The sequence below is a fragment of the Scophthalmus maximus genome, chromosome 13 (assembly GCF_022379125.1).
Source record: "Scophthalmus maximus strain ysfricsl-2021 chromosome 13, ASM2237912v1, whole genome shotgun sequence".
NCBI classification, from domain to species: domain Eukaryota; kingdom Metazoa; phylum Chordata; class Actinopteri; order Pleuronectiformes; family Scophthalmidae; genus Scophthalmus; species Scophthalmus maximus.
The window spans coordinates 1,155,356-1,170,429 of record NC_061527.1 but is presented as its reverse complement, the minus strand read 5'-3'; positions in this window follow the sequence as shown (position 1 = coordinate 1,170,429).

Here is a 15,074-nt window from a genome sequence, read left to right as displayed (position 1 = left end):
CGTCGTCGTGAGTGAATGATACGACGTTGGTCGTACCCACCGCATGTTGTATCTACGCCTCTTGTCTCAATGTCCTCGCCACCACAGTGTAGTGATCAGTATCCACGTTATCTACCCCCCCCGTCCCATCGGCGGATGAGTCGGGGTGAGGTGAGGTTTGTGGACCTGGAAGCCATCGATTTAGTTTTGTCCCGGAGACTTAAAGTAAAAGATCCGTGGCGACAGACCACCATCCTCCATCCTCCACCCTCCACCACCCTCCACCATCCACCACCATCCACCCCCATCCACCACCATCCACCCCCATCCACCCCCATCCACCACCATCCTTGCGTAGCTAGAAGTGCGGAGGCAGACGGGAGCGACGGCGTCGACACAGCGGCTACACTTCCGATCTTGTTGTTCCAGACGAGCGTTTTCACGTCTGGCGTCGCACCAACACCACGACCCAGTCAGCGGGTCGCCCGTGAGAGGGCGGCGGCCTTGCGTTGGGACACGCCCCTTCACGAAATTTCTGTTGTGATGACGCCGTCTCGTCCGACGTCTTTCTCTCTGGACATTTAGGATTCTCTTGTGTTTTCACGCGGGACAGCAAGGCGGGGCTAGTCGATATAATCTTGAATGTACAACAGGATCAGCGCGGATCCGTTTCTTTTACTGTTGCTGTCGTTTTTTTAAACTCCGCTTTGGTGTTTGTCCAACGGGGGGGGGGGGACAAGATGATCCAAACTCGAAGGTGCTAGCGAGAACGTGGGCCGACCTCACAAAGTCACGAACCCTCAGGTGTTTTCAAGTTTTATCATAGAAGACGACCCACACAACGAAGCCAGCGATTTGAGAAAAAGAAAAAGTAAATCAGGGTTTTTTTCTTCATCGATACTTCATCATCATCACTCTGTGGATTAAGCTCAATCCCCCACGACTTTGACTTTCGTCCCTCATGGCTTCCCGTAGCTTAGACGCCGCATCGCCACCGAATAGGACGTCCTAGTCTTTTGACTTCCCCTCCATCACTGCACAGGTTTTTTAATTTTTAAAAATATATATAATAGCAGACTTTTGTTTAGTTTTTTTGTGCATAGGGAACTCAAAAAAAATCCCTAACTCTTATTACTTGAACAATAATACATTGCTCACTGCTGAATGTCTTTATATGGAAATATACATTTATTAAAAGAACAAAAAACGTAGGGTTGATGACGAGCAGGGCGGAGGTTTCTCCTCAGAGTTTTATGACAGATGTACAGTATTCATTACCCGCAGACACAGATACTTTAGGAGGGAAGGAGGCGCTCGCTGTTGAAACTTTTCTCAGAGATATGTTCGAATCCTTGTTTCCTTCGCAGAGGGCTCGTCTGAAAATTGCACACATTATCATCTGCCAGAGTTCATATTTACCTGTGATGCTTCCCGAGTCACATTTACACGCAGATGTCTAATCTATCGTATATATATATCTATATATAGAGATATAGATATATATATAAATATAAATGATGCTAAAAGATATTACTGTTTAAAGGGTTGTTTCTGTTTCTTTTTTTCTCCCAGAACATTTGAACCAAAGATTTCAGTTCACGTTAATCTTTCAGTTGTCGATTGGAAGCAGATAATTCAACTTATTTTGTTTTGGGGTTTTGTTTTTTCTTGTTTTGTTTTTTTTACCTCCACCGCCTTGATATTATCACAACTCAGAAGATAAAACCACGTTGTGTGAATGAGTGTCTGGTACGGTTTGACAGGATTGTTGGTTGACGGGTTCATTAGTGTTGAAACAAGCTCCAACGGGTCGGTTTTTTAGTCCGGAAGGATCCGTCTTGTTAAAGTCCTCGCTCCGCGACGAGGGTTTAAAACAAAAACAGAAAAGGTACCAAAAGTCCCAGAGTCACTGCTTTCATCGCCCTCGCTACCGCCACGGAAAACATCCTGAAGGAATCTCAAGAGCAAGAAGTTTGTTTGACGTGACTCGTCATGACAAACACGGTCTAAAGGTTCCGATCTTTGTTCGCTCCGGATAATATCTTGTGCACACAACGAATTATCCTCCGTAAACAAGAACGCGTCACTTTTATTTGACAGGACTTCAGGGACCGAAAAGAAACACACAAACAAGCTACGATGTTGATCGGACAACATAGATTAGCTTGTGCACACAAGCTTCAAGATTAGTAATAATTACGCACAAGAATTGTACGTTTAATATGTCAACCCGATTAGATTTTTGCTGAATTCTAAAATTAAAATATCAAAATCAAATTCTAAACAATGAACAAGACAGTTCTGATGAGTGGAACCGCTACAGGAGATATAGAGGGTCAACGGGGACGGAATTTGTTCACGTGTGAAACTTCAACATTTCTTAACCTGAGGTTTCTACGGGACATTGTCTTTCGTATCTCACTCCATCACAACATGCAATATTCCCTTTTCTCTGTCGGCCCGGGGGGTTCTCGTGATGGAGGCATCAACTCGCCTGTAATGCGGGTGTTTTCTGAACGGGCGGGGTTTTCGTTTGTAGTCGTACTAAAAAAAAAAAATGGCGGAAAGAAAAGCAGCTGAAAGAGTTCGTGGGACAAACCAAAATATCTGTTGATTTTTTTTTTACTGACTGTTTAGTTGAGTTTCCACTTTGGCGGGAAACTCGACTCTTTAACCTAAATAAACTCCAGGAAACTCAGAAAATCAAAGGTACCTTCTAGATTCAAAGGTGCAAATCTCGCTAACGAAAAAAGGTCCAATAAACCCGCTGTTACCTTCTCTATTTCTGAGTGTTGATACTCACTACCACCCCAAGACTGTTAACATAGCAACTGTCTGTTGTTCCTCTGCTTACTACGAATATATTTACTACAACTACTACAACTCGCACTCGAGCAGTCCTGCAAAGTTTTATTTGCAGCCAAGGTTTGAATATGTTTGTGATTCTCACCGAGGAGTCGTGTTGTGTTCTTACCACTGCTTGTCTGATCACAGTACCCAGCACAGCTTCGAGGAGTAACAGCTTCTTATACACATATATACGTACATATATATATATGTATGAGAAAAAAACAACTTTTACAAAACAAACTAAAAAAAGATTTTTTAAAAAGTGTATGTGACACCCCTGCTTCCCTCTTTTGCCCCCTTTTGACATACGTACAGATCCAGCATGCATATTTGGTACTATTGACTGTTGTTTTTTGTGTATAAAAGAAAAATGGTTAAAAAAGATGTCTTTGGAAAAAAAAACAACTGTTATTTGTCTGTTTATGGTGTATTCAGATCTGAATTTAATATAGCAACTTTAACATCACTGCTTACAGCCGGAACACGTTTCTAGTCCTTTGTGTGTGTCAGTTGTACAAAGCCATGACGACGTAACACTGAGGAAAGCGAGACGATCGCTAACGCGCTTCCAAACACTGTAAAACTAAAAAATTTAAAAGACCAATTTTAAGTATGACATTTGGTGTGAAGAGCTCATAACTAACAGCTGCTCTACATCAAACATGCTAAATTCAGACAGTAAACGTTTCTTTCCGATGCTACGCATAGTGGCGTCTTCTTCCTCTGTGTTACCCTCGACCATACCTGCTGCCAGCTTCTCTCTCTCTGTTTTGAAATGGTTTTGGCCAATAACAGAACGTTTTTACTTTTTTCGTATCGGTTGCAATAGTCTGTTGGTCGTAGTTTCTCCATTTGTTTATGATCTGAGACTCATGTACGTTTATCAGTGGAGCTCCACCATACTCAGTTCTCTTGCAGAATAAAGAAAAATATTTTGTTCAATTACAAACTTTTCTGTGTCTGTGGGTTTTTTCAGTCAGATTAGTATGCCTTACTATATATACGATGACTTTTTATGACTTTTATGTCATCAAATGTTTAGTTTTTATGACTTTTTACTATAACCAGGCCTTTTTTATGCCTCATACTTTAACGTTTTATAACTTACGATACTAAGACTATTCCTTGACTGACTTTTCAATGATGTTTTCATGACACACAACAGTATGACCTTTTATGACTTGTTATACTAGGACTTTTTATGACTTACCATACTATGACTTAATATGACTTACCATACTGCGACTTTTATGCCTTACTATACTAGGACTTTTTATGACTAACTATACTGTGACTTTTATGCCTTGCTATACTATGACTTTTTATGACTAACTATACTACGACTTTTTACGACTTACCATACTGCGACTTTTATGCCTTACTATACTAGGACTTTTTATGACTAACTATACTACGACTTTTATGCCTTACTATACTATGACTTTTTATGACTAACCATACGATGACTTTTTACGACTTACCATACTGCGACTTTTATGCCTTGCTATACTAGGACTTTTTATGACTAACCATACAACGACTTTTTATGACTTACCATACTATGACTTTTTATGACTTACTATACTATGACTTTTTATGACTTACCATACTACAACTTTTTATGACTTAAATAATATTACATGGCTTTGTTTCAAATGCACCTCATGGTTTTCTCAAGCTAAATCTAGAAAAAACATTCACTGCAGAATTACGTTGAAGTGTGTGTGTGTGAGATTGTGGTGCCTGCCACATGAATCCAGACCATGAGAGCGACTCTCTCACTCATTACAGGAATCCAATCATTATTCTGTTCTGTGTGAACCTTCGTTCTGATGCCTCTTTTAGAAAATGGAGGCCGTGGCCACTCTGCAGACGTTCAGCACACAGACCTTGAAACATGGGACGGGAAACCCCACAGGAGCCGGCTCTTAGAAGAACAGACTTGTATTTGATCTAATCTTTCTTTCTTTCTTTCTTTCTTTCTTTCTTTCTTTCTTTCTTTCTTTCTTTCTTTCTTTCACTTTTGCACTTTGAATTACAAATTCCATTCGATTAATTTCACAGTTTTGCTCCATTTCCCTTTTTTCCTTTTTCGGGGGGCGTGTTAATTAAATGCGAGACTCACAGCAGCTGTAATTAGATCTCAGCGAGCAGCAGGACATGAATCACCGAGCTTTATAAATGTTCTGTCTTCTTCACGCTGACAGACGCGTCTGACATGTGCCAATCAAATCACACACACACACACGACGTAATGAATACTGAACAATTCATTCTCACTAATGACTGACATTCATCTGTGATGACACACAGAAATCTACACACTGTACTGGCTCAATGACATGCACGCGCACACACACACACACACACACACACATACACAAAGGACAATTACGCAAATTTACAAATGGGCTTTTTGACATTTCTGTTGCCTGTCGGTCAAAATATCCAGTGTTATATAGATATATTTAGACGGGACTCAACCAGAGCCGCACGGTGGCGTAGTGGTCAGCATATTCACCTCACATCAAGAAGGTTCTGGGTTCGAATCCCGGTTCGAACCAACCAGGGCCTTTCTGTGTGGAGTTTGCATGTTCTCCCCGTGTGTGCGTGGGTTCTCTCCAGGTTCTCCGTCTTCCTCCCACAGTCCAGAGACATGCAGAATGGGGTCAGGTTCATTGGAGACTCTAAATTGACCGTAGGTGTGAATGTGAGAGTGAATGGTTGTCCGTCTCTGTAAGTGGCCCTGTGATAGGCTGGAGACCTGTCCAGGGTGAACCCCGCCTCTCGCCCAATGTCAGCTGGGATTGGTTCCAGCCCCCCACGACCCTTAAATGGATGGATGGAACTCAACAGAGAAATCTCATCTATCTTCTGCATCCTCGCTCAACATTCTGTGACGTAAGACGGATCTGAAGAGAGACGCAATAGATAAATAAATACAGACTGTAAATATTGATCGAAAGGCTTCGTCCACACCGGAACGTACTAGTTTTAAAAACGCGTCACTTCCTCTACGTTTAGGCCTGACACTGGAGGTTAACAACGACGCATTATAGAGAATATGTTTCTTCAGTATCGTTGAATAAGGTCGCAGAACAAAAACATATGAACATAAGGTGAGATTTCATCTTTTTTTTCCGTGTCCAATCAACTCGTCGCCGACAGAGTCCAATGAGAGACGGCTGCACGGGGGCGAACAGGGGCGGAGGGACACAGTGCGAGGACACATCAGGACAAGTCCACGGTCGAGATTCTGAATCCATAAATCCATAAAAGCATCAACAAACGGCTGCGAGAATGTTTTCATTCACCTTTTATTCACTTCTTAAACTCTGATAGATCCGTGTCCGAGTGCAAAGACGTCACATCGGAGACAAGGGCATCGAGTCAGAGTCGACTCACAGTTATTCAGGTGATTTATCTGGAAAAAGAATCAATGTTCTTTGAGTGGAACAAGTTGAGGACCACTTTAAAGCCGCAGTTACCCTGCGTTGCCCCGGAGACTTAAACTGAACCAGTAATTAACAATAGAATAAATAATAAAGAGTCAACAATGACTTCAGGACTTCAAATTTGAAAAAGTCTCTGGTCCAGCAGTTCTGGGCCCCGTTCACCGTCCCCACCCGGCCTTGTTCACTGTCCCCACCCGGCCCCGTTCACCGTCCCCACCCGGCCTTGTTCACTGTCCCCACCCGGCCCCGTTCACCGTCCCCACCCGGCCCCGGTCACCGTCCCCACCCGGCCTTGTTCACTGTCCCCACCCGGCCCCGGTCACCGTCCCCACCCGGCCTTGTTCACTGTCCCCACCCGGCCTTGTTCACTGTCCCCACCCGGCCCCGGTCACTGTCCCCACCCGGCCCCGTTCACCGTCCCCACCCGGCCCCGTTCACTGTCCCCACCCGGCCTTGTTCACTGTCCCCACCCGGCCCCGGTCACTGTCCCCACCCGGCTCCTGCAGTCCGCTGCGACACCGACGACACATTTCAAACACTTCTTGAATTCTTTGTGGAAAGTGTCGGAGTGTCTCATTAAATTATGTCAAATTTAGCAAATATAGAAAAAGTTAAAGTTATGGTAAAACATATATAATTTATACATACTGATGCACATAACTTCAAAAGGCTCAGCTGGTACCGCACAGTGTCGGGCCTATGCTTATCTGACCTTTCTTTTTCTTTTTCTTTGCTTTATATTTTTCATAATTTTTTAATGAGACAACTCTGCTAAACCTATCAAAACGAATTACATATTGGTTTTAAAAACAAACAAGCACTACATTAAAAAACAATTCACTACATCTACGTCTCTTCGTTCTCTTTCTGGACCAAAGGGAAAACTCCGGAGCAGAAGGTGACGATAACGCTCCCGATACGCTGGTCGCCAACTATTACAAACAACGAAGAAGAAGAAGAAGAAGAAGAGTGTACGACCAATCACGTCGCGATCTCTTAGCTGGTCGTGGCCCAAGGAACACGGCCTCAACCAGAGCTGCACAATTCACGAGTCCTCCACACACCAGCCAAAGCTAAAGCTAACTGCATGCTAACTCTGCAGGACGTGACCCCAGGCCGAACAAAGAGCCATCAGTGACCTCATCAGTTCAACCACACGGACCAGACATACGAAGCCACACCCTCCTCCTGCATCGCTGCTGCAGCGCGCACACACACACACGCACACGCACGCACGCACACACACACACACACACACACACACACACACGCGCGCACGCACGCACGCACGCACGCACACACACACACACACACGCACACACACACACACACACACACGCACACACAGACGCACATGCGCACACACACACTCACACACACACACACACGCACACACACACACACGCACACACACACACACACACACACACACACACACACACACACACGCACACACACACACACGCACATGCGCACACACACACGCACAGGAACCATGATGCGCATCCAATTAGCATGTCAATTAAAAGAGCTTTATCGGGGCTCGGGAGGGATCTGGGGCCCGTCGCTGACACTTCATCTGCAGCGTCGCGAGCGTGAGATCTGAGCAGGTTCGTTGTTTGATGAGATTAATGACTCCGGAGTGGAACAGCAGGCGGAGAGGAGCTGTACGTGGACGAAGATGTTCAGGTATTAGTTTCACTCTCCATCTGTGTGTGTGTGTGTGTGAATAGAGAAGAAACCACACAGCAGGATTAAATCACAAACACATGTCTTATATTGGATTTTACGTGGGGGGGGGGGGGGGGGGGGGGGGGGGGGGTCTTATGTGTTTCCAGTGTGTGTTGGGACAGAAGTCTGCAAATATAAAGACTTGATTTCTAAGATATTAAAGAACAACGGGCGACGAAACCTAAAAGAAAATCAAGTCGATGCTGTGAGAGGTTAGTTCTGATTATATCATTTATTACTGGTTGAGGACAGGGATTATTATTATTATTATTATCTCTGCCGAGGAGGTTACGTTGTCGTTAACATGAAACATGAAAACTATCCGACACACTGACCGACCGCTTCTACGAGTGTGAGATGAGATTTAGTGATTTATCAAAATATAAATACGGATCTGGACGATTTCAATGTGCTTTCATGACGGGACTGTTGGCGGACGTCCGAGCTAATACTATGTCAATTTAAAAAAATGACTGAAAACCAATCACAATGTCTAGTTGTGCGTTCGCACTTAATACGAAACAAACTCTTCCTCCTGATGAGATCACAGACGGACCAGGCGACGCACATTCTGTGTCCACGTGTCATTCGCTCACTCGCTTGAGTTGAAATACTCTTGGACGCGAGGTCACTGTTGTTCCAACCAGTTCATATATAACGTCAAAGTTAAAGACGTAGCTTTGGTTTTCGAAATGGGGGAACACAAAAATTAGGCACAGGTCAATTTTAAATTCTCTGAATCGCTGTTTATTTAATGGAAAAACTGAACTTAGACCTGAAAAAATGCTTATGAGGTCTCCAACAGCTAAAGATTAAATAGTAGAGACTTCTATTTTATGAAAATGTTGTTGCATCTTTACATCAAAACAAGTTGAGTCCTTCATGTCTGAATAATGTCCGGGTCTAAGGGTTATATATATACATATATATATATATATATATATATATATATATATATATATATATATAACCCCTTGGTCTTTACCAGGACATTCCTCTGAAACTCAACTCAGAAAACTTAACTTACTGGAAGAGCAGAACTTTTCTCTCTCGTATAAGTAAATCATGAGTCAAGAGTCGCTGTTTTATTTCCCAACATGAGATATAACAAGTCTAGACTTCGCCACACGGCCGCGAGTGAAACTCTCCTGAGTCACAGTGGAGGGAAAAACTTTGACTAAAAAATACTGCGAAAAATCCTGAGCCTTAAAAAAAATGTGGAGGTTTTGGGGATTTTGTGTTATTTTATATGAGATTGACTGAAAGATAATTGCCGGGGGAAATATTCCCAACGACAGAACTAACGACACCGCGACGCCTCGTCGTCCGCGAGCTGCAGCGCCATGGAAACAGATTCCTGCTGATTGACAGGTTGCACAGTAACTTATGCAGCTAAAAAAGCACAGAAGACGTAGAGAGTGCAGCTCCTCCAGCGGAGGGTCCGACGGTGCAGACTGTCAGACTGTCAGGGTCACCGCCTGCAGCACGCCGACTCCCCTCCTCCCAAATCAGCATCGCAGTAATGAGGTCCTGCTCTGACTACACCTCCGTCCTTCCATCCCTCCATCTCTGCCCCATAACCACAAAGTCGCTGCCTCACTCTTCTGTACCACCTCAGCCCCTCGGCAGAGGAGGAGGAGGATGAAGAGGAGGAGGAGGAGGAGGAAGAGGAGGAGGATGAAGAAGAGGAGGAGGAGGAAGAGGAGGAGGATGAAGAGGAGGAGGAGGAGGAGGAAGAGGAGGAGGATGAAGAAGAGGAGGAGGAGGAGGATGAAGAAGAGGAGGAGGAGGATGAAGAGGAGGAAGAGGAGGAGGAGGAAGAGGAGGAGGATGAAGAAGAGGAGGCGGAGGAGGAAGAGGAGGAGGAGGAGGATTGAGAGGAGGAGGAGGAGGATGAAGAGGAGGAGGAGGAGGAGGAGGAGGATGAAGAGAGGAGGAGGAGGATGAAGAGGAGGAGGAGGAGGATGAAGAGAGGAGGAGGAGGATGAAGAGGAGGAGGAGGAGGATGAAGAGGAGGAGGAGGAGGATGAAGAGAGGAGGAGGAGGATGAAGAGGAGGAGGAGGAGGAGGAGGATGAAGAGGAGGAGGAGGAGGAGGAGGAGGATGAAGAGAGGAGGAGGAGGATGAAGAGGAGGAGGAGGAGGATGAAGAGGAGGAGGAGGAGCTCTCCAGGCGCAGCAGGCTGCACTGAGGCTCCGTGGCAGCAGCAGCAGCAGCAGCAGCATCAGGGGAATAAATTAGAGGCAGACACAGAGAATAATAAAGTGATAATGAGTTTTCAGTTGGACCGTGACAACCCCGAGACCAGCCCCGTGAATATTTACCTCCCTGATAACAAGTCGTGGTGAGGACGGAATCTGTGGCTAGTGCCGGCGGAAGGAGAGGAGGAGAGGAAGAAGACAGGATGGAGGAGGAGACAGGATGAAGAAGAGGAGGAGGAGGAGAAGATGGGAGGATGGACGAGAAGACAGGATGGAGGAGGAGAAGAGGAGAAGACAGGATGAAGAGGAGGAGAAGAAGACAGGATGAAGAGGAGGAGAAGAAGACAGGATGGAGGAGGAGGAGAAGGAGAAAGCGGGATGAAAAGGAGGAGGAGGAGACATGATGAATAGATGGAGTAGAAGACAGGATGAGACGGAGCAGCAGACATGATGAAGAGGAAGAGGAGAAGAAGACAGGATGAAGAGGAGAAGAGGAAGAGAGGAGCTGTGGTTTCACTACATATCTGCAGACTAAGCAGAACACACACACACAAAGATCATATTTAATGTATATATGCAGGTGCATATACTTTTACACACTTAAACACGTTGTCCAGCAGCTCGTCTTCTTATTTGCATTTTGTTTGCATATTTGTGCAGCACATGAACGTGCGACTACTTATACAGGAGCCTCCAAATATATATATATGTATATATATATATATATATATATACATATATATATATATATACACACCACATTTGCATACGTCTGCATCGTCAGCGTATATCATATGGAAGAGTTCCTCTTCCATATGATATACGCGTGCTGTAAATTAAAACACATTGAAGTTGTTGAAAAGTCACAGTTAAGGATTCTTTTCTTACAGAAATTTGGAAAATGGGGTTTGTTGTGTCGTATGTGTGTTGTAACAGGACCGTTTCCTAACCTAGCGCCTCTACTGGTGACAGGAGGTACGACAAGGATTTACCAACGCATGTGCCGCGGTCGAATTGTCAGATTCTCTTAATTCTCTTGAAGTGAAGTGTTTCCTCATCACCTGATGATGTTCAGATTCAATAAGTGCTGAGGAAAGGAGCTTCAGTGTTTCCTTTCCTATCTCCTTTAGCAGAGGACACACTGGAGCTTCCTCTGAGAAAGCAAAGGAGAAACAGACCCACAATTCATTGCGGCAGCGATATTCAACGTGACGCGCCATGAACGGATATAAACGATTCAATCTGAAGAAGAAGAAGAAGAAGAGGATGAATATGACCCAGATGTCAGTTACTGTTACATATGAATCATAAAACTCTGAAACATGCTGATGGAGCCGCTGAGGTTTTTGTAGTTCGTCTTCAGAAATGTGTCGTTTCACCACGACATCAACGACATGACGTCACACGACCACGAGGCGTCTTTGGATCCAAGATTGTAAAACCGAAGTTAAAACAGATCACCCTGGACTGCAAAGAGAGGAGAAATATCTCCAACTCTGTTTCTGTCACAGGGTTCAGCGGAGGAACCGTCGCAGTCGACAGGACGTAAACGGACGTGAGCCAGAAACTCTCTCCGTCCGGACGACACGTGCGGAGCCGTGAAGGTCGGTTCTGTCCCGTCGCTCTGAGGTGGGCTCCTCTGAAGCTGCGTCACATGAGCCGCTACAGTCACAGGTGTTGCTCCTCACATGCCACACGTCCTGGTCCTAACACACACTCTCACACACACACACACACACACACACACACACATGGTGTGCGGACACACACACACACACACACACACACACACACACGGTGTGCGGACACACACACACACACACACACACACACACACACGGTGTGCGGACACACACACACACACACGCGGTGTGCGGACACACACACACACACACACACACACACACGGTGTGCGGACACACACACACACACACACACACACACACGGTGTGCGGACACACACACACGGTGTGCGGACACACACACACACACACACACGGTGTGCGGACACGCCCGCCCCGGAGTCGCACCATAGCAGTTCCATTCACCGCTCCCAAAAACAACAAGTCCGTACGCTGGCAGGGCAGCGCCCCAACCTCCACCCTCTCCTTCAACCCTTCACTCCTTTCCCTTCCTTTCATATTCAGTTTTCTTTCCACGCTCAATAAATGTTGACTTTATTTTGGTTCTGCTGAATTCCTCAGCGAGGCCCCCGGACGTCCACGGGGCCCGAGCGAGTCCAGCAGCCACATGAGGCCACATGTGGCAGGAAGAAGAGGAACGCTTCCCTCACTCGTGCTACTTATTAATAAAAGATCCATTTACGAATAAACTTTAATGTGCGCGGCATGAAAAGGTGTCCAGTTAACTCCAGTCATTTCAGTTTGTTTCTTTGTTGCTATACGTGTCTCACGTCCTCTGGAGATGACGAACATGTCGGGCAGACGGACGAACCGCCACTCGCAGGGCGCAGAGCGAGGACGACGGGAAGTTTCTCCTTCACCTTTGCTGAAGCTCTGACTCACGTCTGACCGAGCAGCCACGACAACCCCCCCCCCCCCCCCCCCCCCCCCCCCCCCCCCCCCCCCCCCCCCCCGTCGTCGTCGCCCCCCCCCCCCGGTCCCCCCCTCGTCCCGCTGAGCACTGATGTGTCTCAAGGCCTCGCTGCTGACACGGCACTCCGGCCTGATAACACCGATCATCAGACCATATGTCCATGCGTGTGTGCTAAGTGTGTGTGTGTGTGTGTCCGTGTGTGTGTGTGTGTGTCTGTGCGTGTGTGTGTGTGTGTGTCCGTGTGTGTGTGTGTGTGTGTGTGTCTGTGCGTGTGTGTGTGTGTGTCCGTGTGTGTGTGTGTGTCCGTGTGTGTGTGTGTGTGCGCGTGTGTGTGTGTGTATGTGTGTGTCCGTGCGTGTGTGTGTGTGTGGCAGAGCGTCCTCTCCATCTCAAGGTCTTTGCGGCGGGCGCTCGGCCTGACAGCCTTCAGACGGACGTCCTGACAGACGAGGCGGAGGACGGGGAGACGCGTCAGCAGACGCTGATCAAGGAGCGTGAGGCAGAAGCAGAGACGTCGCGTGATGAAGACCTTCATTTACTCAGCGAGAGTTGATGAATCTGTGTCTGAGGCCGAGACCAGCGATTTACTCAACGCAGTTCTACTTCTAACTGTAGTTTTTAAATTTCAGTCTCTGAGCCGATGAGAAGACGTCACGTGGTTCGATGACTCCTACAGGTGAAATTCTTCTTCTACATTTAAATACATCTGTTACAATCTGGTCTTTTTCCTCCCGGCTCCTCGGCCTCCGACCTGCAGCTGAACTCCAAAGTGTTTCAGCGGAAAACACTCAACTGAAACGAATTTTTAAAAAAAGGAGATAATTGCCAAAATGAGGAAATCACTTGTGCGACCGAGGGATTCAAAGCACATTAAACCTGCGAGGTGAGACTTTCCTGGCAGCGGCCGCGGGACCTTCCGAGAGCGGAACCGACGGGAATAAATACAACGTGATTCTGAATAATCACACACTCGTCCGGCGGCGAAGGGTTTCAGGCCTGATGACGGAGAACCTGGGGCCCGGCCGGTCGCTGAGCTGGATGAGTGTGAGAACGGCCGGCGCTACGTTACCGGCTCTGGACTCTGTCAGCTCCTGGGCGCTGACAGAGAGACACGCCCTCCACCATGACGACATGGAACCCCTCAGTGACGGATCACAACTGGATCCTTTAGAGAAGAATTGAACAGGTTTGTGGTCCACGTGCCACACCAGTAGGTGGCGGTAAAGCAACACTTCGCTTTTGGCTGTAGACCAGAGGAAGAGGAGGAACGTTACGTACATACGAGTGCCCCCCGCAGATATGATGCTTATTAATTTATGATACTGTGTGGGTGTTCTAATAGCAACTAGCTAGCTAACTCCTACTGTATTCAGGTAGTAAATGTTTCAGTTAGCTATCTAGCTAGCAAATTCTGGGCCCTATACATAAGCAGTCTCTGTGGGCCCCCGAAGCTATGATGCTTATTAATTTATGATAGTGTGTGTGTGTGTGTGTGTGTGTGTGTGCGTTCTAATAGCAACTGGCTAGCTAACTCCTACTGTATTCAGGTAGTACAAGTTACAGTTAGCTAGCTAGCTAGCAATAGCAGCTGTGTCGATCTCAGCTAAGTAGCCGCTAGCTAGCTGTTGTGGTAGGAGTTTGCTAACAGCTAGCTCGCCTTTCTTTCTTTCCCAGACTTTACTCTCTTTAGGGAAGACATGATGAAGTCAGTGGTCAGTAGATTAGCTGACAGAGTTGTGATGGATGCTACGCCCGTGTATATATATATATATATATATATATATGTAGGCAGTGGGTGAAGACGGGCTTCGAGAGCAAAATAGCAGAACAGATATTTGAGAAATACGTCAACTGTAATTATTCAAACATCAGAGATAAAACTCTGTGAAGGGATGAGTTGTGGACCGGGTTTAGGTCAGTGTTGAAATTTCCAAATGGTTCAATATTAACCAAAAAAAGCACGGGACCAGAGAACCAGAAATGGATCCAGACTCTGCTCCGGATCGAGCGGTGAAAGAGGTTTGTGTCATAGATCGTAACCCCGGTCACGAACCCTGGTGTTTTTTGCAAGTTAAGTCTTATTTGGCTGAAAACTCAAACTTTATAAGTAGTTTTTTTATCAGATTTGACTGGTGATTCTATACATGTAGGTTCTATTTCTCCGTGATCATTGAAAGTGCGTTTGTGGCTCTCGCCTCCACTCATTTAGATCGGAGCCTGGTCTTGTTAAATCCAAAATAGCGTTGCCAAAATGGCTGCCAAGTGGCGAGACCTGTCTATCAGGACTTTTGACTGTTGTAAT